General features: G+C 39.2%; 1 long non-coding RNA gene across 1 annotated transcript; it reads right to left on the bottom strand.

Annotated features, from left to right (window-relative positions):
* Positions 1-10,729: 10,729 nt before the first annotated feature.
* On the bottom strand, positions 10,730-22,007 carry LOC105611821 (uncharacterized). Its single transcript, XR_001041949.5, has 2 exons — positions 21,803-22,007; positions 10,730-10,964 (listed from the first exon to the last, which is right to left on the bottom strand). It is a non-coding gene; the product is annotated as an uncharacterized LOC105611821 (long non-coding RNA).
* Positions 22,008-22,661: the final 654 nt, after the last annotated feature.

Here is a 22,661-nt window from a genome sequence, read left to right as displayed (position 1 = left end):
TCATCTCCAGACCTAAGGATTCAGAAGCTGGGGAAGTGCCAGCAGTCTAGGTTCTAACTAGTCTTCTAGGTGATACTGAGGAATGCTAAAGTTCAAGAGTCATACGAACTTAAAAGTTCATTTGATTACAGCCATCTCTGAGTTTTAGTCTATCCCAAAACAACAACAACAACAAAATTATTTTCTAGTTCCTAATATATATTCTCCCAAGTATCCAATCTATGACTCCAGGCCCAGGTCACCCAGGTTAAGGAGATAAAGCAGCTTCCAAAGGTGCTTGATTTACTATTAGAGGTCACTTTTCCTTTGCTTCATCTAACAAGCTTCTATTAACAAGAGCTTGTCAACCATTCAGAATCATCATCAGGGCATCTAATTAAATCAGAACCTACAGGTATAGCTCTTCTCTCTGGTGAAATGCAGACTAATATTTGATTATCAAAAGGATGTGAACTTCTTTGGGGCTGAATTTTTATACTGTTTCCTCCCAGGAACCTGAGAGATTTGGGGCATTGGTTCTATATTGTCATTTTACATGTGATTTCAATTTTTCCTGTCTATACCAATGGCTCACAGTCATCCATTGTGTGTCAGAGTAACATTTCCAGACTCTGACACTGTCACTTTAAGAAAGATTTTGATTTAATGACTGTTAAATGTTTAAGTCTTATCCAACTTTTCCTCATTGTCTGTGACTGAGACCAGAGATTTATTACATTGTTCTATCTCTTTATCCTCTGATAATTAATTGCTAAATAGAATTTGTCATGGCTTTTTATCTTACATTTTTTTTACCCTCCATTATGTATCACTGATCATTTGACTGGTTTCAAATCAGGTTGCTTCCCCATCCCTGTATATACTTAGAAATGGACTAAATCAAAATCTATACAGAATTCTCCAGTTCTCTTAACTAAAGCTTTCAAGCACTTCTTTCAGTTTCTGAACACTTGAATTAAATATTACACTATGCCATCCATCAAAGGAAGTATGGTTTTTGGAAGAGCGCTTGTGTTTTGAGCAACCACACTGTGACAGGACCCATCCAGAGACTTTGCTGAGGAACTTACACCGCCAGCTAGCCAACAGCAGCACTAAAATTACTGCAATTCACAGGTCTTGCATAAATAACAAAACCAAATAAGTTGTAGATAGCATAACCCCTCAACTGTGTTTGAAATGTCTTCAGTAATTTTAGGGTTTGAAATTCATACCAGGTAGATATATAGATAATTTTTTTATAAAAGCCTTTTGAATGTACAAATGTATTACACCTGCTGCTGTACACTTTGGAAAATCTTCCCATTGTTGATCAGGAACTGTGCCAACCACATAGTTAATAAGTTACTCAGGACTAGTGACCTTCTATCCAAGAAAGCATTTTTTCCATTAATTTCTGTCTATCACATTTCCATACCATTCATTAATTAGTGTGAATCTAGTGTGTCTTAATTGGCTAAAAAAGGTTTTCTGTACATATTACCAATCTTAACCTTATAATTTAAAAGACTTTAAATATAATTTCTTCACTTAATGTGCTGATATATTTGATTAGCTGGATATGTATGTTTAAATGTGCTCATACTTCTTAATTCCTGCCTACCAATTGTAATAGTTATGCACCATTTGAAATTGATGTAGCAGACTTGCACATGCTAAACCTGTCATGTCTATCAACATTTTGCTGATTATTGTTCTCAGATAAGAGAAGGAAAGTGAACTTTCGAAAGGTAAGTACAAAGTTGTGCATATTTAGATAGTATCAAATAATATAGGAAGACAGCCAAACCCTTCCATTGTCCTTGATGTCTTCTGACTGTAAACACTAAAGGTGAAGAATCAGTTTGGCACAGCCATACAACCCAGAATAATCCTTCTTGTTTTAATATTTTGCTTTTGGGCAACGTTTACTTTCCAGAAACAAGAATATTTTGTACATGTGAAAACTGTATTATTCGCTGGGCATTACATGAAAATTTCATTAAAATTCTGAGAACTGTTACTAAAGATGGGCTGAGCTTCTCATGGACAGATCTCATGTGAGAACAATCGGTTCTGGAGCCACCGAGATCCAGATGTCCAACTGAACAGCTGCCATCCTCTGCAGTAACCTTGACATCACTGCTTTTGAGTTGTGACCATGTGTTATGCATTTCTTATCCTGACGCCCATGATTGAGGTCAGATGTTGTCTACCCTTAATTTTGCCCTTTGGGACTCTTTTATATTTCTCAGTGGGATGTACGGACTCAGATACTGGTACCGCAGAGCAGCTAAAGGAAAACTTTCCCATGCAGTGTTCATGCAAGTAGATGTTCAGGCTAAATTTTCATTATCCTTAAATATTTAGTGTTGATTTCTCTTCTCAGACAGTGATTATAAGTGAACTGGGAACAAAGTAGGCATCTACAGAAGAAAGAAGAAAACGTTAAAATCTTCTGGGGTTTGTAACTTGTCTATTAACTGTAGAAAGCAATGTTTGATCAATTTACAAAAGTGACACTGTTACCAACAGAATGAATTACCTTTTGCTGGTAGCATCCTGGGGGCTGATTCCCAAGTTATCCATAACTTATGTGAAGAGACATTTGTTAATATTTGGAATCCACGTAGGTGTTGGGAAGGTCAGACCAAAGTAATTCATCACTGCTTTAATATTTGCAGTGCATTTTGTCATCATGAGCCAAAGGTCTAGAAGAGAAAAAAATGTGGATAGTAGGAACCAAGTATTAGGTTTTTATTATTATTTTGATATCATAATAGATCAAACAGCATCTTAACTCTTACAATCAATATTATATTGAGAATCAGAATCTTTGAAAATTACATAGAAAATTGCTGAATGCAATTAATGGTACCTAGAAAACATCTTTAATTGATGAATTATGTATATTTGCTTTAAATATAATTATACTGTATTTCTAAATTACAGGATGCTTCAATAGACAGTAAGCTCTTTAAATAAAGGCAGCATGTTTGGTCTAGCACAGTGGATGGGCATATTTTCAGTCTTCAGAATGTATTTGCTAACTGAACTAATCACACGTACACCGTCAACCATCCTTCCCTATGACAGTGAGCAAACAGTGTTTACTAACTAATCTGGATAGCCAGATTTGCAGAACTGTTCAGCACTTAACAGACCCGTTGCCAGAGTGTATTCATGAAAATTCAAATCATAATGTCCTTGGAATTTCCTAAGGGTTTAACTATGTCTTCAGAGCCGTGATGGCAGGAAAACAGAACCAATTAGATAGCACCCCACATCACCAGTATTGGTGACTAACTTACTGAGTGTGAAATTTGCTGAATTTACCATAATGAATATCCATTAAATATTGATATCTACATTATCATGGCATGCACCATCTCTTGTGTTTGTGTAAGTGTATAATTGAGGCCTGAGTGTGTGTTGGCCTGATATCACATTTGCGGATCTTTTTAGAGATGCTACGCCAAGCCTTTTCCACTGAACGGCTAATGTAGAACAAAAATCCTTGAGATTGTAACGTTGGTCCATTAAATCCCAAGTTAATTTTGCTATGGTGCTTGAAGGAAAGTGGAGAGACCCATGTGATGAATTAAGATCAATTGCTCCATGATTATTGACTTTTCAATATCATCTGCCGGAACTTGTGCTTCACCCTCTACACAATAAGGCAGGTAAATCATTGCTAGGTTTTATAGGCCCGCTGATATCCAGCCAGTCTGTGGCTAATTGTGGTTTTGTTGCCTATTCAGCCTACTGCTGCTGCTGCCAAGTCACTTCAGTCGTGTCCGACTCTGTGCGACCCCATAGACGGCAGCCCACCAGGCTCCCCATCCCTGGGATTCTCCAGGCAAGAACACTGGAGTGGGTTGCCGTTTCCTTCTCCAGTGCATGAAAGTGAAAAGTGAAAGTGAAGTCACTGAGTCGTGTCCAACTCGCAGCGACCCCATGGATTGCAGTCCACCAGGCTCCTCCATCCATGGGATTTTCCAGGCAAGAGTACTGGAGTGGGCTGCCATTGCCTTCTCCTATTCAGCCTACTAGCATTCCTTTATTCCAGGATGTTTTGCTTGAAAAACTCACTTAGTTCATATGCCAATTTCTTGTCAGTTACCAGTTTATTTGCTGACCAGCTAAGTGTCTACTATAAAAATCACTGAAAGTTGGGTGCTTCCATTCTTCTTCATCTTTCCCTTTAGTGCTTCCTTTCTCTCCACATTCCAGCAATCCAAAACCCTTCCTACCATAGTTAGGTTTTGTGTGCTTTGAAGTTTAGGTCAAAAAGCTTGAGTGGCCCAAGATTTAGCACTTTTAGCTTCCTCATGTTTATAATAATGCAGTATTGCTGAAGCAGTGGATAATGTGGTTTTATCTGTCTTTTATAACCTGCATGAACAAGATTTGGCCCTATGATAGAACTGTGTACTATGACATAATTAGATAATGCCATGTTTTTCAATATGGCTACCATCAGACAGCCTAATGCTTGCCAGCCTAAGAAATAGTACAATTGATTATACACTTTTGATGCATGCACAGTGAAAGAAATTATGAAACTTTGGACTCTGCATTACTGATTATAACTAAGAAAGTGCATATTATTCTGCATGGTTCAGGACAACACAATCATTGAATAGTCAAGAGCTGTCTCCTTCCTTCACTTCCATATCCTTAACCTGTATACCCGTCACCTCCAGGACATCAATAGTAGCTGACATAACCTCAGTGACTTTTGTCCTGAAGCCTTCTAGTATATTGAACGTGGGAGAAGTTACCACCAATCAATCGATGACTACCGAAAGCTTAGCACTGTAATAGGTGCTGTGAAATACGCAGGGAAGGTAGGACTCCTGCTACTTTAGCTGTTCAGTAAATATTTGGTGAATGAATGTAATATAACAATAACAACAAAAAAGTTAAAGAACTTTTTAATTCCTCTCTGTGTGAAGAAGAGCAATATTTTCCTTTAAAGGGCTTTCCTACCCAGACAATATTTAATTTTTACTTTTGTTTGACAAAATACAACAATCCCAGAATTTTAGTCAGTTTTTAAAAAGAAGGTTCTAGATCATAGAAACTATTTTCACTAGAGAATATTCTTATTATTTATTATATATTCCCAATGAATTTTAAGAATCACTCTAATACTTGTTTTAGATTTAAATGCCAAAGTAGGGGTTGGGGTATTTAAAATGAACTAGAATTTACATGCATCCAAATGGGTGGGTTTAAAAACGCGGTGATCCAGTTGGCTATCCTGCATACTGCCAAGGGAAGGAGTGTTGGGACCAGAGGAATCCTGGCTACTTCAGCCACTAAGCACCTATATGACACTGAGCTCGCCATTTCACTTCTGTCTCTTAGCTGTTAATGGAGGAGGTTGGACTAAATGGTTTTCTGGGTCGCTTTCTATCTCTGATGGTTTGTGACTGTGTTGTTGATATGTACAATGGCATTCTTCACTAGACTAAAAGTATTGTGCATAGGCTGAATCTCTACCTCAAAGCTAGTTCTAAGAGCTATCAAACCATATTTGGAACATTGTAACTGTGCTGGGTTCAGTCGTGTCTGATTTTTTGTGACCCATAGAGTGTAGCCCCCTAGGTTCCTCTGTCCATGGGATTCTCCAGGCAAGAATACTGCAGTGGGTTTCCCTTTCCTTCTCCAGGGGATCTTCCTGACCCAGGGATCGAACCCACATCTCCTGCATTGGCAGGCAGGTTCTTTACCACTGTGCCACCTGGGAAGCTTTGGATCATAAACCTTGTCAATGAGCCATTCAGTAAACACCTTTTAATAAAATCACTTCACTTGCGCAATCTGCCTTCCTCCTTTTTCCATGTTATGTTTGGTTTTTAAATGATATAGGATTAGAATCCTACCTCTACCACTGACTGGTGCTGGGGTAAGTGTGATTTGAGGTAATCAACATTTCTGAGCTCTTTTATCTCATCTGCACAGTGGAATTGATTGTGTCTACTTCAGAAGAACTGTTAGGAGATTTATATGCAATGGTACTTGAAAAACGCCAGGCTCAGAATGTGGCATTCAATCATTCTCCATGAAGGTTTCTTACTTTTCTTTAACATCAATGCCTGATCCACTTCATTTGTAAAAATCTCCCATGAGTTCAGATTCTTGTCTCCACTTACTAAAGAGCAATGTATCACTCTAACTGCACAAAAATCAAAGTTGAAATTACTTGGGTTCTAGAACATATTTATTCTGTTAAATTGTATTAATTAATCAAATATTTACTGAGTGCCAACTCTATTCTGAAATAATTTCCATAGTTTAACTCATTTACTCCTGACAACAACCCTATAAGGTAAGTATTTATCATTTTCCTTCAATAATCTATCTGAAATGAGGAAACTGAGGCACAGAGAGGTTGACTGCCATACCCAAGGGCATGCATTTGTAAGTATGGAGCCCACAGTTGAATGCATGCCCTTGGACACTCAGTCACCTTTGCAAACAGCCATTTTATTCACTTTTATTTAAAAATGCAAAAGTGAAATGTTTAAAATGCAAGGGAATCAATGGCACTAAGAAGTTTGGGGTGGGGACGGGGGGTTGTCCTGTTTTGTTGCTGTTGTTGTGTTTTGTTGGTGGTGGTGGTTTTGTTTGTTTTTCCCAAAAAGATTTACACAGCATTTCTAGGAAGAGAAAGGCAAAACAGCTTTCAACTCTGCTGACCTTGCTTAGATTTCACTAAGCCTTGATAATGCATTAGGTTTTGATACATCCTTCCTGTAGCCCACAGGAGGAGTGAAAGAGCATCAGGTGGGGTTAGCACCTAGAGGACTGAGCAGACTCCATTTCCTGTCTCTATGGACTAGCCAGTACCATGCACTTTTTGTAAACTTAAATACTTGTCTGTCCTAACAAGCATGAAGTGTATCAGTTCAGTTCAGTTCAGTCGCTCAGTCGTGTCCAACTCTTTGCGACCCCATGAATTGCGGCACGCCAGGCCTCCCTGTCCATCACCATCTCCCGGAGTTCACTCAGACTCATGTCCATTGAGTCCGTGATGCCATCCAGCCATCTCATCCTCGGTTGTCCCTTCTCCTCCTGCCCCAATCCCTCCCAGTATCAGGGTCTTTTCAAATGAGTCAACTCTTCTCATGAGGTGGCCAAAGTACTGGAGTTTCAGATTTAGCATCATTCCTTCCAAAGAAATCCCAGGGCTGATCTCCTTCAGAATGGACTGGTTGGATCTCCTTGCAGTCCAAGGGACTCTCAAGAGTCTTCTCCAACACCACAGTTCAAAAGCATCAATTCTTTGGCACTCAGCCTTCTTCACAGTCCAACTCTCACATCCATACATGACTACTGGAAAAACCACAGCCTTGACTAGACGGACCTTAGTTGGCAAAGTAATGTCTCTGCTTTTGAATATGCTATCTAGGTTGGTCATAACTTTTCTTCCAAGGAGTAAGCGTCTTTTAATTTCATGGCTACAGTCAATATCTGCAGTGATTTTGGAGCCCCCCAAAATAAAGTCTGACACTGTTTCCACTGTTTCCCCATCTATTTGCCATGAAGTGATGGGACTGGATGTTTTCTGAATGTTGAACTTTAAGCCAACTTTTTCACTCTCCACTTTCACTTTCATCAAGAGGTTTTTTAGTTCCTCTTCACTAGGCAGAATGTGTATATATATACATGTGTGTGTGTGTGTGTGTGTGTATATATATATATATATATATATATATATACTCTGCCTAAAGAAGAGCCTCTGCTAATAAAAGGGACTTTTGATTCAGTAGGAAAAAAACAAACAAACCAGTGTGGGTGTCAGAAGAAGCTGAGGGGAAACATGCAGAGAGGGTAGAGGGAGTGAGGAGCTTCTCTTCTAACTGCCCTATTGATGTGTGAGTGGAAGCTGGGAGTGAATTTCATGAGCAAATATGGAATTTTGCCACTGAATTCTTTCCTCCAGAGCTACTAATCTCATTGGGATATTAATACAAGGGGAAAAGACCTTGGGTGAAGAAAAGAATTTTCCTTTTTCAGGACAGAGTTCTCTCAGGATTACAGTGAAGTTTGAGTGTCAGAAAGTGATAATCAAAGACCAAGCATTTTATCATGAGCAAACAGGAAAATGAGCTACAGTCTCTGGAATCATCTTTGGTAAGTTGAAAAAGGAACCTGGTCATATCAGCCTACTCAAGGACCCTTTTCCCTACTTAAAACCCTCTAAGCTTTCCAGGATGCATGGGCCTTTTGACCCTAATCATCATTCTGTACCAAGGTCATCAAAATAGAAATCTGATACATGTATCCAAATTGCCAGGAGAAATATCAGGAACCTCAGATATGCAGATGACACCACCCTGATGGCAGAGAGCAAAGAGGAACTAAAGAGCCTCTTGATGAAAGTGAAAGAGGAGAGGAGAGTGAAAAAGTTGGCTTAAAACTCAACATTCAGAAAACTAAGATCATGGCATCTGGTCCCATCACTTCATGGCAAATAGATGGGGAAACAATGGGAACAGTGACAGATTTTTTTTCCTTGGGCTCCAAAATCACTGCAGATGGTAACGGCAGCCATGAAATTAAAAGAAGCTTGCTCCTTGGAAGAAAAGCTATAACAAACCTAGACAGCATATTAAAAAGCAAAGGCATTACTTTGCTGACAAACGTCCGTCTAGTCAAAGCTATGGTTTTTCCAGTAGTCATGTATGGATGTGAGAGTTGGAGTATAAAAAAAGCTGAGCACTGAAGAATTAATGCTTTTGAACTGTGGTGTTGGAGAAGACTCTTGAGAGTCCCTTGGATAGCAAGGAGATCAAATTAGTCCATCCTAAAGGAAATCAGTCCTGAATCTTCACTAGAAGAACTGATGCTGAAGCTGAAGCTCTGGTACTTTGCATCCACCTAATGCAAAGAACTGACTCCTTAGAAAAGACCCTGATGCTGGGAAAGATTGAAGGCTGGAGGAGAAGGGGACGACAGAGGATAAGATGGTTGGATGATCACCGACTCGATGGACATGAGTTTGAGCCAACTTCAGGAGTTGGTGATGGACAGGGAAACCTGGTGTACTGCAGTCCATGGGGTCACAAAGAGTCAGACACAACTGAGCAACTGAACTGAACTGAAAATGTGCATGTTGTGACTGCATCATGCTTTACAATCATAGATAACACATTAGGTGGGGGAAGACATATTTTATGAAGTTCATCATTTCATCATTAATGAATTAATCCTTTTATGAGTTTATTTGAATCACTCTTTTGGAGCATTCTGAAAGAGATTTAAAAAAAAACTGAAAACTTTTTTCAAGTAGCTAACTTAATGGATATCTGAATGTCTGGTTTCAAAAGCTGTTACTTATAAAAGGCCAAAAAATGTTAATATGGGCAGTATAGCTGTTACATAATTTTTCCAAGGTGAGAAAGGCAATAAATTGCAAAATACTGTACTAAGAGAATATATGGTTCTTGATAAGAGCAGCTGCTACTTCACTGAGGTATACAGTGTTTTAAAACTCGTTTTCTTCTGTTTTGGAAGTATGTTAATTAGTTCACTTGTTTTGTTTAATTTATTGCCGTCCTGCCTGTGTGGTGATTCTGAATTGTATGGTGTGGTTTATATCCACTGCTTTTAAGTGAGGGGAATGCCACCATGTGCCTTTGGTGTTTTTATGCTTAAAAAATAAAAAAGTGAAAACACAAGGACTGATCACCAACAGGTATATGTCCTTGACTGGATTCTTTAGCCATGTGTGTACGTAACGGTTTTCATGTGGGCAATTATCTGATCACTTACTGTGGGATAGTCTACTGAACTGAGCTTCAGTTTCAGTTACAGATGATGCAAGTGAGCAATATTAAAGTATAAATAGGCCCAAAATGCAGACTTTCCTTTTGAAGCTTTTAAGCCAGGAACATACATCAATTAAAAAATAAGCTTCTATTCTATGAGACTTGGCACATATTGGGAAATATATAGCAGAAAGCAGGTACCTTCAGGTGTGCCTTAGCACAAACCTGTAACTCTTCAAGTAATAAAGTAAATCTTCACATGTTTTGAATATTAGAGACTTGAGAGGTTGCTGCTAATTGCATTTGGGGGGTTAAATTAGACAAATAAGAAATGATTTTGGCCTCAACTCTTCCAATTGGGGATTTTTCTGAAATGTATGAGTAGATTTTCTTAACTAGAAAGACAATGAATTTTGTCAGTGAATTTTTCATGATTTAGATCTAGCATGCCAGGGACATAATTCTAATATCAGTCATCATTGTATGATATAATAAATAGATATAAATGAAGGAGGTGAGACCATCTATATTGTTGGACTCAAAATAGTGGGTAGCCAGTCACCACAGGACTCTATTACAGACCAGCCCTGTGCAGATTGTTGAAGGGGTAAAGAAATACCATAATTCTTTGCTGTAGGGGGTTGTTTTATACATTTTGGGGTGTTTAGCAGTAGGCATTTCTGGCCTCTTTTTAGAGGGGCAAAAATAACAGACATACTTCCTGTGAGTGTAATAGGAATTCGGAAAGTGGAAAAATAACACAGATCAAGGGTGATTTTGTAGAGGAAGTGGGTTATGAGCAGGATCTTGAAAGTTGGCAAGTCAGGTTAAAGAACTTGATGACTAAGTGGTTACTGTTTTTTAACCAAAAGGAGGTCAGTGGTGATCTTGATGAGAAAAATTTCAGTAAGCCACATTACAACTATTGGATGAATCATAAGTTTTAAAGACAAATTCCTCTTCTGACCCAGGCTTAAGCATAGCTTTAATATCCACCATATTGACAGAAGTGGATTTTAGGGGTCATGTGCACTTCTCCCCAGTGTAATTCACACATGACCTAAACAATTCGGTGAGTTATTTCTCCTCCACTTTCCCCTGATTCTTCTTCCTTCTCCTCTTCCTTCTTTCTTTTGTCTCTTGCTTGGATCATGCTTCTTAACTTTTTTTCTTCCTCTTTCCCTTCAGTAGTCCAACAGAGGTCTGTGAGAAGAGAATCCACAGTTATGACCAGTGTATTAGTTTCCTGTTGTCGCTGAAACAAATTACCAGAAACTTTAAACTATTAAAATGTGACTTTAAACTATAGAAATGTATACTCTCACAGTTCCTGAGGCTTGAAGTCTAAAATCATTTTCACTGGACAGCAATCAAGGGCTGCACTTGTTTCAGGAGCTCTTAGGGAGAATCCATTCTTTGACCCTTCCAAGTTCTGGAGGCTGCCAGCATTCCTTGGCATGTGGCCACATCCCTCTAATCTCTATCTCCTGGTCACATGACCTCCTCTTCTCTGTATATCAGATTTTCCTCTGCCTCTCTCTTACAAGAACACTCATCTATTAAAATGAACACACTAGTTTGAAAAGATACATGCACCTCAGTGTTCCTAACAGCATTGTTTATAATAGTCAAGGCATGAAAGCAGCCTAAGTACCATCAGCAGATGAATGGATAAAGATCTGACACTCCACACATGCGCACACACACACACGCATGCGCACGCACACACGTGCACACACACACATACACACGCGCACACACATACACATGCGCACACACGCGCAGGCACACGCATGCGTACACACACGCATGCGCGCGCACACACACATGTGCACACATGCATGCACACACACATGCGCACGCGCACACACACACAGGAATATTAGTCATAAAACGCATGAAATTCTGCCATTTGCAACAACATGGATAGACCTAGAGAGTATTAAGTTTAGATAAATAAATCAGAAAAAGACAAATATTCTGTTATCACTTGTATGTGGGATCTAAAAATAAATGAAGGTATAAAAACAGAAACAGATTCACAGTTATAGAGAACAAACTAGTGGTTACCAGTAGGGAGAGGGAAGAAGGGAAGGGCAAGATGGGGTATGGGATTAAGAGACACAAACTACTATGTGTAAAATAGATAAGCAACAAAGATATATTGTACAGCACGGGGAGATATAGCTTTTTAAAAAATAATAGCTATAAATGGAGTATAATCTACAAAAATATTGAATCACTGTGTTGTACACCTGAAACTAATATAATATTGTAAATCACTGTGCATCAGGAAAAAAGGTAGTGACCCTCATGATTACATTTAAGGCCCATTTAAATAATCCAGGGTAATCTCCCCAACTCAAGATCCTTAATCATGTCTACAGAAACCCTTTTTCCAAATAAGGTAATATTTACAGGTTCCAGGGATTAGGACCTAACATATTTGGGCACCATTATTCAGCCACCAAAATCAGAATATTACAAAGACTCCTTCGTTGACATATGGTAGACAACGTTGCGTCCATCCTGAACACACTGGAGCCTCTCTGGTGGACCTCACTTGCAAGCTTGAGAAAGGGATCGTCCCTCTTCATGGGCCTTGTGTTCACTGGAACAGTGTTCTGTGTGTGAGCAATCCCTCCCTGCTAATGACTGAAAAAAGGAAAAAGGAACTCATTGTAACTTTCCAATTCCCTAAGTACCAGCCATTAATCCTAAATGACGAGGTTCGGGATTAAGTGTGGTTCCTCATGGAGTGCTCCCTATTTTCCTCCTCAGACTTGAGAGTTTGTACTTTTTTTCAGTAAGGAAGAGCTAGCCCCTGGGCTTATTAGTTTCTGGTTCAACTTGCCAATGTACCCTTATCAATTCAAGCTGCAGGAGGTGTAAAAAAGCACACAGAATCAATAAGGAATCCTCTCAGCTAGAGATCCTGCTGAATTCACCTGAGATACTAAGCCTGCGAGAAAGAGATGCTTTGAGCCCTTCACATTTACCTTTCTCTAGGTAATCCCATCACCCACGAGGCATCTGGGTGAGGATGAGGAGGGAGAAAATATGAACAAGGAGCATGAAAATTTGTGCCCACTTTCCTACCCATATCCATTATTGGCAGACCATTTTCACTTGCTCACTCCTGCAGCAGAGGGGATCCAGATGTATGTGCAAGCATTAATTTTTATGGAGTGGTCTCTAAAGCCCTTGCATATCATTGTTCACCCATTCTCAAATTCTTATTCAGTGAATTTTAGAATGGCAATTCTAATGAGAAATACTATCCTTTTAAAAGAGCATTTTTACCACAACTCTAAGACATATTGTTATAGTCCCATATGCTCAATAATTATTTTTGCTTTTTCCAATGTTAGCTTAAGTGTCAGTTCCTCAGTTGTGTCTGACTCTTTGCAACTCCATGGACAGCAGCTTGTCAGGCTCCTCTGTCCACCGGATTCTCCAGGCAAGAGTACTGGACTGGGTTGCCATGCCCTCTTCCAGGGAATCTTCCCAACCCCGGATCGAACCCGGCTCTCCTGCATTGCAGGTGGATTCTTTACCATCTGAGCCACCAGGGAAGCCCATTGTATATTAAATGGGGTGTAGGGGTATTTGGTTTTCCAGCAGTATTTAGTTGGTGACCTCTTTTGCCCTCATGAGGAAAATATCTCAGGATCCCTACTGAGTTGGGATGACTTTTCTCAACTCAGTATTCCTCAGCCTTGGCGCTATTGATATTTTACACTGGATAATTCTTTGTCATGGTGGTTGTCTTGTGTATATTAAAATGTATAGCAGCATCCCCGCCTTCTACCCTCTAAATGCCATTTCCTTGATGAGTTGTAACAACCAAAAATGTCTGCAGACATTACCAAATATTTTCAGGGGAGACAAAATCACCCCTGATGGAGAATTGCTGTTCTAACTCTATTATTTGCTTGGTTAATAGTAGTAGTGTTTATGGAGCACTTACTAAATGCCAGTCACTGTAATAAGCACTTCACTTCCATTAGTGAAATAAAATCTTATAAAACCTCACAGGGTAAATTCCATTATTAACTCTCTTTTCCAGATAAAGAAACTGAGTCTGGAGCAAATGTGCTTAGATTACACAAGTTTTAAAAATTAGAGCCAGGATTTGAGCCAGAAGTTAGGATTTAGAATTCATTCTCTTAGGCATGATGGCACAGTTGTGGTCCAGTGCTCATAAGAATAGGCTGTTACAGATTTAAAAGCTGCTTCCTTTGCATCTATTTAAATAAACTATAGCAATGAATGAAAGGATTAGGAAGGACCATTTATTGAAATCCTATCATGAGTGGGGCACTCATCTTGAGACTTTCATGTAAGTCATTTCATTTAATCCTCACAATTGCTTGATCAAATAGATATTGCTATATTCATTTTTTTGTATAAAAGAATTTGGCACCAAAAAAGTAAGTAATTTTACCCAAGGTAAGAGCTAGTATAATAACTGGCAGTAACTGAATTTGATCCGGTGCCTGCTAAGTCCATGTTCATTCTATTTTTTTCCTATTCTTTCCTTGACTTTTAAAAAAAATGGTGGGAGGGGCATTTTTGGTTCTCCATATATATTTTCTGGTCCAGTCTCTCTTACTGTACAAATTCTGCATTTGTAGCTGATACTTGGAGATTCTGAGCTCTCACCTGTGGTGTGCTGTGTGAAGTCACTTCAGTCGTGTCCGACCCTATGCAACGCTATGGACTGTAGCCCACCAGGCTCCTCTGTCCACAGGATTCTCTAGACAAGAATAGTGGAGTGGGTTGCCATGCCCTTCTCCAAGGTATCTTCCCAACCCAGGGATCGAACCCACGTCTCTTATGTCTCCTGCGTTGGCAGGTGGGTTCTTTACCACTAGCGCCACCTTACAAGCCTAAGCTCTCACCTTTCCTTCCCCGAAGCCTTCTGAGAGGCTTCTGAGGCCCACGTGAGTGGGCCTCCCAGAGACTAGGTGTGAATCCTGGCTCGGCCCCGTTTCTCTGCTACCTGACCTGGGGCCAATCATATAACAACTGGGGGCCTCAGCTTCCTTATTCGTAAACATGGTGCTAATAATAATGCCCACTGTGCAGGGTAAAGATCAGAAATAATGTATCAAAACGCTATTATTAGTTGGTACAATTTTGCTCCTTAAAATCACACTCAGCTTATGCATTTTGCCACTTTTCATTTTGTGTCCTTTCCTTTCAGAGCACTTACAATGTTTCCACCCCAGTCCCCTCTTACCCCATCAAGGGTATCCAGAAACCTCCTGTTTAGAAATTCAGTAAGATTCATCCTTGATTGAAATGAAGGAATCTCGGGAGAAGGCAGATCCTTTGAAGTCTTTGTTAGTTAAACATACTTCTGAAGACTAGTATGGGTACACAGGATGGGGAGATGAAGACAAAAGGGACTTCACAGATATTTTTTCAGATAGACCATATAAGAAAGATGATTATGAAAGATAGCATACTCTGATATGTATCCACAGAGAGCACTATTAAGAGCTTCATAAAATTTTTCATTTTTTAGTGAAAATTTTTATTGTTTATTGTGGTATAAGTGATATATAACATTATATTCATTTCAAGTGTACAACACACCTGTCTCTCATCACATCTGTCTCCACCTGACCTTGCGAGATGACCAGTATTCCCCGTATATAATTACACAAATTGTTTTCCTTGGGCTAGAAGAAGCACAAGCTGGAATCAAGATTGCCGGGAGAAATATCAATAACCTCAGATATGCAGATGACACCACCCTCATGGCAGAAAGTGAAGAGGGACTAAAAAGCCTCTTGATGAAAGTGGAGAGTGAAAAAGTTGGCTTAAAGCTCAACATTCAGAAAACGAAGATCATGGCATCTGGTCCCATCACTTCATGGGAATATAGATGGGGAAACAGTGGAAACAGTGTCAGACTTTATTTTGGGGGGTTCCAAAATCACTGTAGATGGTGATTGCAGCCATGAAATTAAAAGACGCTTACTCCTTGAAAGGAAAGTTATGACTAACCTAGATGGCATATTAAAAAGCAGAGACATTACTTTGCCAACAAAGGTCCATCTAGTCAAGGCTATGGTTTTTCCAGTGGTCATGTATGGATGTGAGAGTTGTACTGTGAAGAAAGGTGAGTGCCAAAAAGAATTGATGCTTTTGACCTGTGGCGTTGGAGAAGACTCTTGAGAGTCCCTTGGACTGCAAGGAGATCCAACCAGTCCATTCTAAAGGAGATCAGTCCTGGGTGTTCTTTGGAAGGACTGATGCTAAAGCTGAAACTCCAATACTTTGGCCACCTCATGTGAAGAGTTGACTCATTGGAAAAGATCCTGATGCTGAGAGAGATTGGGGGCAGGAGGAGAAGGGGACGACAGAGGATGAGATGGCTGGATGGCATCACCAACTTGATGGACGTGGGTTTGGGTGAACTCCTGGAGTTGGTAATGGACAGGGAGGCCTGGCGTGCTGTGATTCATGGGGTTGCAAAGAGTCAGACATGACTGAGTGACTGAACTGAACTGAACTGAACTGAACTGATGACACCTTTGGGGCTTCCCTCATGGCTCAAACAGTAAAGAATCTGCCTGCAATGCAAGAGACCTGGGTTCGATACCCTGGAAAAGGGAATGGCTTCCCACTCCAATGTTCTTGCCTGGAGAATTTCATAATAACTTGAAATGACATAAAGCAAAGAAACAGTTACATACTAATGTGTGTGTGTGTGTGTGTGTGTGTGTGTGTGTGTGTGTGTGTGTGTGTGTGTAAATATAAGCAAAAATCCTTTTTGGATTTCTTCTGGTTAGAGAAAACAAATACTAACGTAGGTCTTTTGTAAAAGCAGAGTTGCATAAAGCAAACTTTCCAAAAGTGAATGATACTTGTGTGTGTACAGTTGGGATGCAAGAAGGAACGTACAGGAAATATTGAGGAACGTAATTCTTTAGGATAATATTGTAAACTTCCCAACTCATACATGTGGGGAGATATTAACAAAGTTCTCTTTACTTCTAAGTTGAACAACAACAACAGAAAAACAATTCCTATGGTTCATTGGAATATGTAACACATGTTCTCAACTCTAGATTGAGGCCATGCAAAGTGACCATTTCCTCAAGGGAAATGTCATTAAAAAAAAAAATAGTCGGTAGAGAAGGTGTTCATATCTAGTTGCCTTGCTGAGAATGTCAGTCACAGTCTAAAGAGATTCCAAAGGTAACGTGATAATATGGCATGTGTACTCAAGGGCAACCAGTGGAAATGTTCTGAATCAAAAATAACTCAATGGTTGAGAATTCTGAGAGGACATCCAGTATATCTCCATCTAGAATAATTGGGAGGGAGGGATGTGTTAGTTTGTTCCGGAATTTCAAGAGATTAAATTTAGTACATTATAAATTTATTGTTGGAAGTGTTAAATCTCATTAGTAATTGAATTTCACTGAAATAAAGACTTCAGGGAAAGCTGATATTTATCTAGTTGGCAGAAATCAGTTAAATTCAATTAAACTTGATTTTTTTAAAAAAATGTTTTTGCAATCACTGTGTAGACCAAAACTGTAAAATTCAATTACATGTAGGTGATCGTGCTATCACATTCTGGTTATCAGAAAACAGTCATCTTGAAATTCAACAATGGTATATTGGATATTTGCCATTTCAGCAAATACCATTGTAAGAGCAAAGACAGCTCATAGCTAAGAAGCTCATTCCTAAGCTTCTCTTTTGCTTTCACTCAATAAAGGGTATAATAAAACTTCATCCTAAGGAAGGAGCTTGCAAACTCCTTGCCCCATTACAACAGAATTTGACCTGAATATTCATTTTCGTAGTTAAAAGATGAAGATAGAATGACAAACAGAATTATTCCAATTATTGTTCTCTGGAAATCGCATGTGTTCATTCTACAATGAGGTGTGAAGAAACCTTATAAAGAAAACTTTATAAAGAGGAAAAATGAAAAAAAAATTAGGAAAGGAAAATGTTGTTAGTCGGAGGAGGGATGACAAAGGAAAAGGCAGTAAAGGGTGCATCATTTTTTCGGAGGTGCTTGATTTGGAATACAAGGTAGGGGGTTCAAATACGGAACCTGAGGTTTCTTCCTGGCAGTGATATGAGAGTCATGTCGACCATCCTTCTAAAACTGAACTGTGTTGTGTTTTATAACCTGTGGGTGAAAAGAATAGATATCCTCCCTTAGCCTTTTAGCAGAGCCAAGACAAGCAGTGCAAAGGAGAGACAAGTCTCCAGGAAAAGGAGTTACAAGAAGCTACTTCCCACTGTCACTCTGGGTCACTGGAAATAACACGTGCATGCCCAGGACATGCGTAGGTGCTGCGGGCAAGTTGGAGACATTAACCTTGGGTGCTGCTGAGTCCAGAACGCTTCAAAGGCAAGGGGCAGTGAGGGAACCGGAAGCCAATCAGAGTGAAGAGGATGTTTGGACCGAAAGAGAGAGTGTATATAAAGACTTAGGGTTTGGGGCTCCTCTCTCTTGCTCCACTGTCTCTGTTCTAGTCAACACCTGCCAATCTGGGCAGGTATTTCTACAACTCCAAGAGGACAAAAGGAGTCAGGTGAGTCTGGGATCAACTAGACTTACATGCATTTCGTCCCTCTGCAGTTGCTCTGTGAGACTGTTAAATCTGCATCATAAGGACCAGCCTTCCCAGTGTATTCTACTTGTTTACTCTGAACCTGCTTAAAGGAGTTGGCCATTGACATGTGAGCTCACAAATGCATTTTCAAGAAATGAGTAGAATACATGGCCGTGACTGCTTCCTTTCATTTTCTCTGCATCAGGAGAGGCTGGGATGACGCTCAGGCCTCCATTTGTCAGACGGGGCTGGCATGGTCTGCGGCCTATTTGGCTGGTACACTGTGATACTAAATGAGGCTGCATTTGGAAGAAAGGCATGTTACGATTTGGTTCTAGGGTGGCATACTTTGAATATATTGTTGCAGAATTCTTCTTTAGGAACTGCTTTCTTTTAAGTGTCAGAAAGTAGAAATATTAGTCTGGAGAAGAAATTCCAACTTCTTTTTTTCATAATTGCTTAAAATATTTTTAGTCTAGTATGCATTTTTATTTACTCAGTGATCAAATGTTCTGAAGTGATGAAAGGCGCCTGTAATATGGAATTTCAGGCATCAGTCACAAGACTTGGGTAGGGGAGTTTTTTTTTTAGCTAATTTTTACTGGAGGATAGTTACTTTCCAGTGTTGTGTTAGTTTCCGCTATACAGTGAAGTGAGTTATGGGTATGCATATATCCCCTCTTTTTCAGATTTCCTTCCCATTTAGGTTACCATGGAGCATTGAGTAGAGGTCCCTGGGCTATACAGTAGGCGCTCATTAGTTACTTTATACATAGTAGTATGTATATGTCAACCCCAATCTCCCAATTCATCTCACCCAGAAATTCCAACTTCTGAAAGACCTGTATCCCAGCTGCGAGCATTTTTTAAGGCCCAAAGACCCTTGTGGAGTGGTGCTTTGGTTAAGCGATGAAGTCAAGTATGCCATTAGGATTAAGTATGAAAGTGATACTCAATGACCAGCTCTTGCTTTATTCTTTCCATGACATCTGCACAGAGGTTTATAACCCATTTTATTATACTTCGTCATTTCTTAAAAGACAGGCACATGGGGGAGAAAATCTCCAATGCCATTCTTTGCTAATCCCAATGTTAACCTAGTGATTTTACTCTGAGACTTCCAGTTTGAGTTAGATGACCCTCAATACTAACCTATTAATAAAAATACAGTCTAATATATTTATTGTTCATGTTAAGGACTAAGGCCATAAAATGCAATGCTTTGCTTTTAGTTTTAAAATAAAGATCAAAGGAAACTGATGGGTGGTTTCAAATAGAATGGTATTACCTGAGCTGATGAATCAAAGTTGTTTGTGTCAGTATTACCCTCTATCTCACAATGAATGTAATCCCTAATTTATTTACCTGTATATAAAAAGGGATGTAGCTCACTTAATACTAACAGGTGGCATGGGTCTAGGAAAAGAAAAGATTAGTCATTCTCATTCTTATCATCTCACGATTCCTTAATCTCATGATTAAAGGTGATCACTAAGGAAAAAAGTTCAAAGGAATGTTACAGTCCTGTTGAATTTAGGGTACCAGCCTAATGTGTGCCTTGGACTCCACTATGGGAATTTGACACTCTCAATTGTTACTTCCAGAAAACTCTGGCAAATCTGGCTTATTAACTTTATCACCCAGGGAGACTGCAATAGAGGGATGACATATGGGTGACTCTGTGCAGTTAGATGTAGGCCATTGTTAAGATTCTTTTATTTGTAGGGGACAGTTAACAACTGTTTAATAAACTATTAGTAATCTGTTGTTATTATTATTACAGAAGTCCCCTTATCTGATTTGTTTTTAGCCATCAAGGAGGAACAGGAGGACTCCACTAAAAAATGCTTCCTAAATGGCACATGCATAGACTTTGTTTTGTTTTAAAGCTTCTCATTGCACTTTTGCATTGTGTGTTAACCCATAAATGCCTTAACTCATTTTAGAAGCAGCCAGGAAATAAATCCTAAATAGTAAAATTTTTAAATTTAGCTAATGTGTATATCTTTATAAACACACATGTATATATGTGTTTGTATGTGTATGAACAAATACATTTATAGGTGGCTTTGTATCGTTAATGATGTTTTCCTTAAACTTATGTACATGCTCAGTTGCTAAGTTGTGTCCGACTCCTTGCCATCCCAATGAACTCTAATGCACCAGGCTCCTGTGTCCATGAGATTTTCCAGGCAAGAATACTGGAGTGGGTTGCCATTCGCTTCACCAGGGATACATATATATATATATATATGTATATATATATATATATATGTATATGTATATGTACCACTGTGTATTGGTATAAAGATTTTTATTTTGCAAAAGGCTTTTTATAGATGATCTTTTACTGCACTCCATAATTAACCTGCGCAAAGGTTAAATGACCTGCCCAATTTCACACTTGGTAACTAAGAAAGCCAGGGCTAGCAAGGAAGTTTCCTGATTGCTGGCCAAGAGTTCTTTCCACTGGAACAGTTGTCACTGGTTATTGGGAAGCTGAGGGAAAGAAACTGATTTAACTTCTCTGAAGTTGAGCATTATTGACAGTGACTGAAATATCATCAGTTCCGTTATTTTCCAAAGCCAGATGATCTAAGGCGGTCCTGTGTGTGAGTGAGTAATGTAAAGGACTGTGTATGATAACTTTGATGTGTTCTGTCTATGTTATGAGATGCTGCTCTAATTCTTTTATGTTAACTATCTTTTTATTAACTTTATTTTTGACAAACCATCACATAGCGGCTATTCATTACGCTAGTAATGAAAATACTGATGCAAGATACCCTATTAATGAAGGTATACAAAACTGGAACCTTGAATCATACAATAAATCTATTTCCAATACTGTCCTTTAGTCAACAAAAAACTTTTAATAGAAATCAGAGATTATGGTATTACAAAATTGATACTTTTTTGCAAGGTTAAAATTTGATTAACCATATTTTTAGACATTCACTTTGGAGATACCCATTCATTTTAATTTATGGTTAAGCTTAATAGTGACAGGCAAATTGAAAGGTCTTTAGTTTGTTCAACCGGCACTTGCGGGCAGGATTAGTCAAAAAAATGGGAAACTGCTATATCATTAGAAAACAGCATACTCATAATCAAAACCAACCAAGTTGACAAACACAGATTCTCCCTTAGAATTCAAAATACTCTTAACATATAAGGAGCAGTCAAGAAGTCCTTATAGTAACCTTGGCATGATAAGTATTCAGAAAGGTCAGCCTGATCCTTCAGACTTATCGTATGTAAAAATCTGTTCCTCCCATAATGTCCCAAGGGCAATTTTCACAATTGAAACAAGTTTTTTGTTATAAAACAAGGTAAAACCCTACATTCCCTGGGGTAGAAGTTAAGATGCTCTAACTCGCCACCCCCGCCCCCCCACCCAAATTTTGTTTTACAAAACAAACAAAGCCCAATGTAGTGGCTTACATAGATAGAAGTGTATTTCTCACATTACAGTCCTGCGGGTCCAGGTGGTGAAGGTCATTAAAATACACAGGTCTCCTCCTTCCTTTCTGCTGCGTTACCATTCCCTGATGTGCTCATCAGCGTGACCGAAAGCTGAGTCTCTACCAGGTCTGTGCTACAGCCCATAGAGGAAGGGAGTAGGAGAGAGTCCAGGGCAAGTGTCTTTAAGGAGCTGATCCAGAAATGAAAGATATCCCTCTACTCCTCTCTCATTGCCCAGAACTTTAGCACAGGAACTTACTTAGCTTCAAGGGATGCTGGGTAATGTAGTCTGTGACTGGGAGACCATTCTTTTAAAAGATAGAGTGGAGGAGGAAGGGAGGAGGGGTGCGTTCATCTATTAAAAGAAGGTGGAGAAGAAAAGATACTAGAGAGTATCTACCAGTATCTGTCACGGTCGCTATATACAAAGTAAAATGCATAGGATCCACAAGGAACCATCACAGGCATTCAAATAATTAAAAAATAAATTAATGCTGTAGTGCTTGTGTTTTGGGGGGCTCCAAAATCACTGCAGATGGTGACTGCAGCCATGAAATTAAAAGACACTTACTTCTTGGAAGAAAAGATATGACCAACCTAGACGGCATATTAAAAAGCAGAGACATTACTTTGCCAACAAAGGTCCATCTAGTCAAAGCTATGGTTTTTCCGGTAGTCATGTATGGATGTGAGAGTTGGACTATAAAGAAAGCTGAGCACCGAAGTATTTGTGCTTTTGAACTATGGTGTTGGAGAAGACCTTTGAGAGTCCCTTGGACTGCAAGCAGATCCAGCCAGTCTATCCTAAAGAAAATCAGTCTGAATGTTCATTGGAAGG

The sequence above is a fragment of the Ovis aries genome, chromosome 7, assembly GCF_016772045.2.
Source record: "Ovis aries strain OAR_USU_Benz2616 breed Rambouillet chromosome 7, ARS-UI_Ramb_v3.0, whole genome shotgun sequence".
Lineage (NCBI taxonomy): Eukaryota > Metazoa > Chordata > Mammalia > Artiodactyla > Bovidae > Ovis > Ovis aries.
This window is presented reverse-complemented; position numbering and strand designations above follow the sequence as displayed.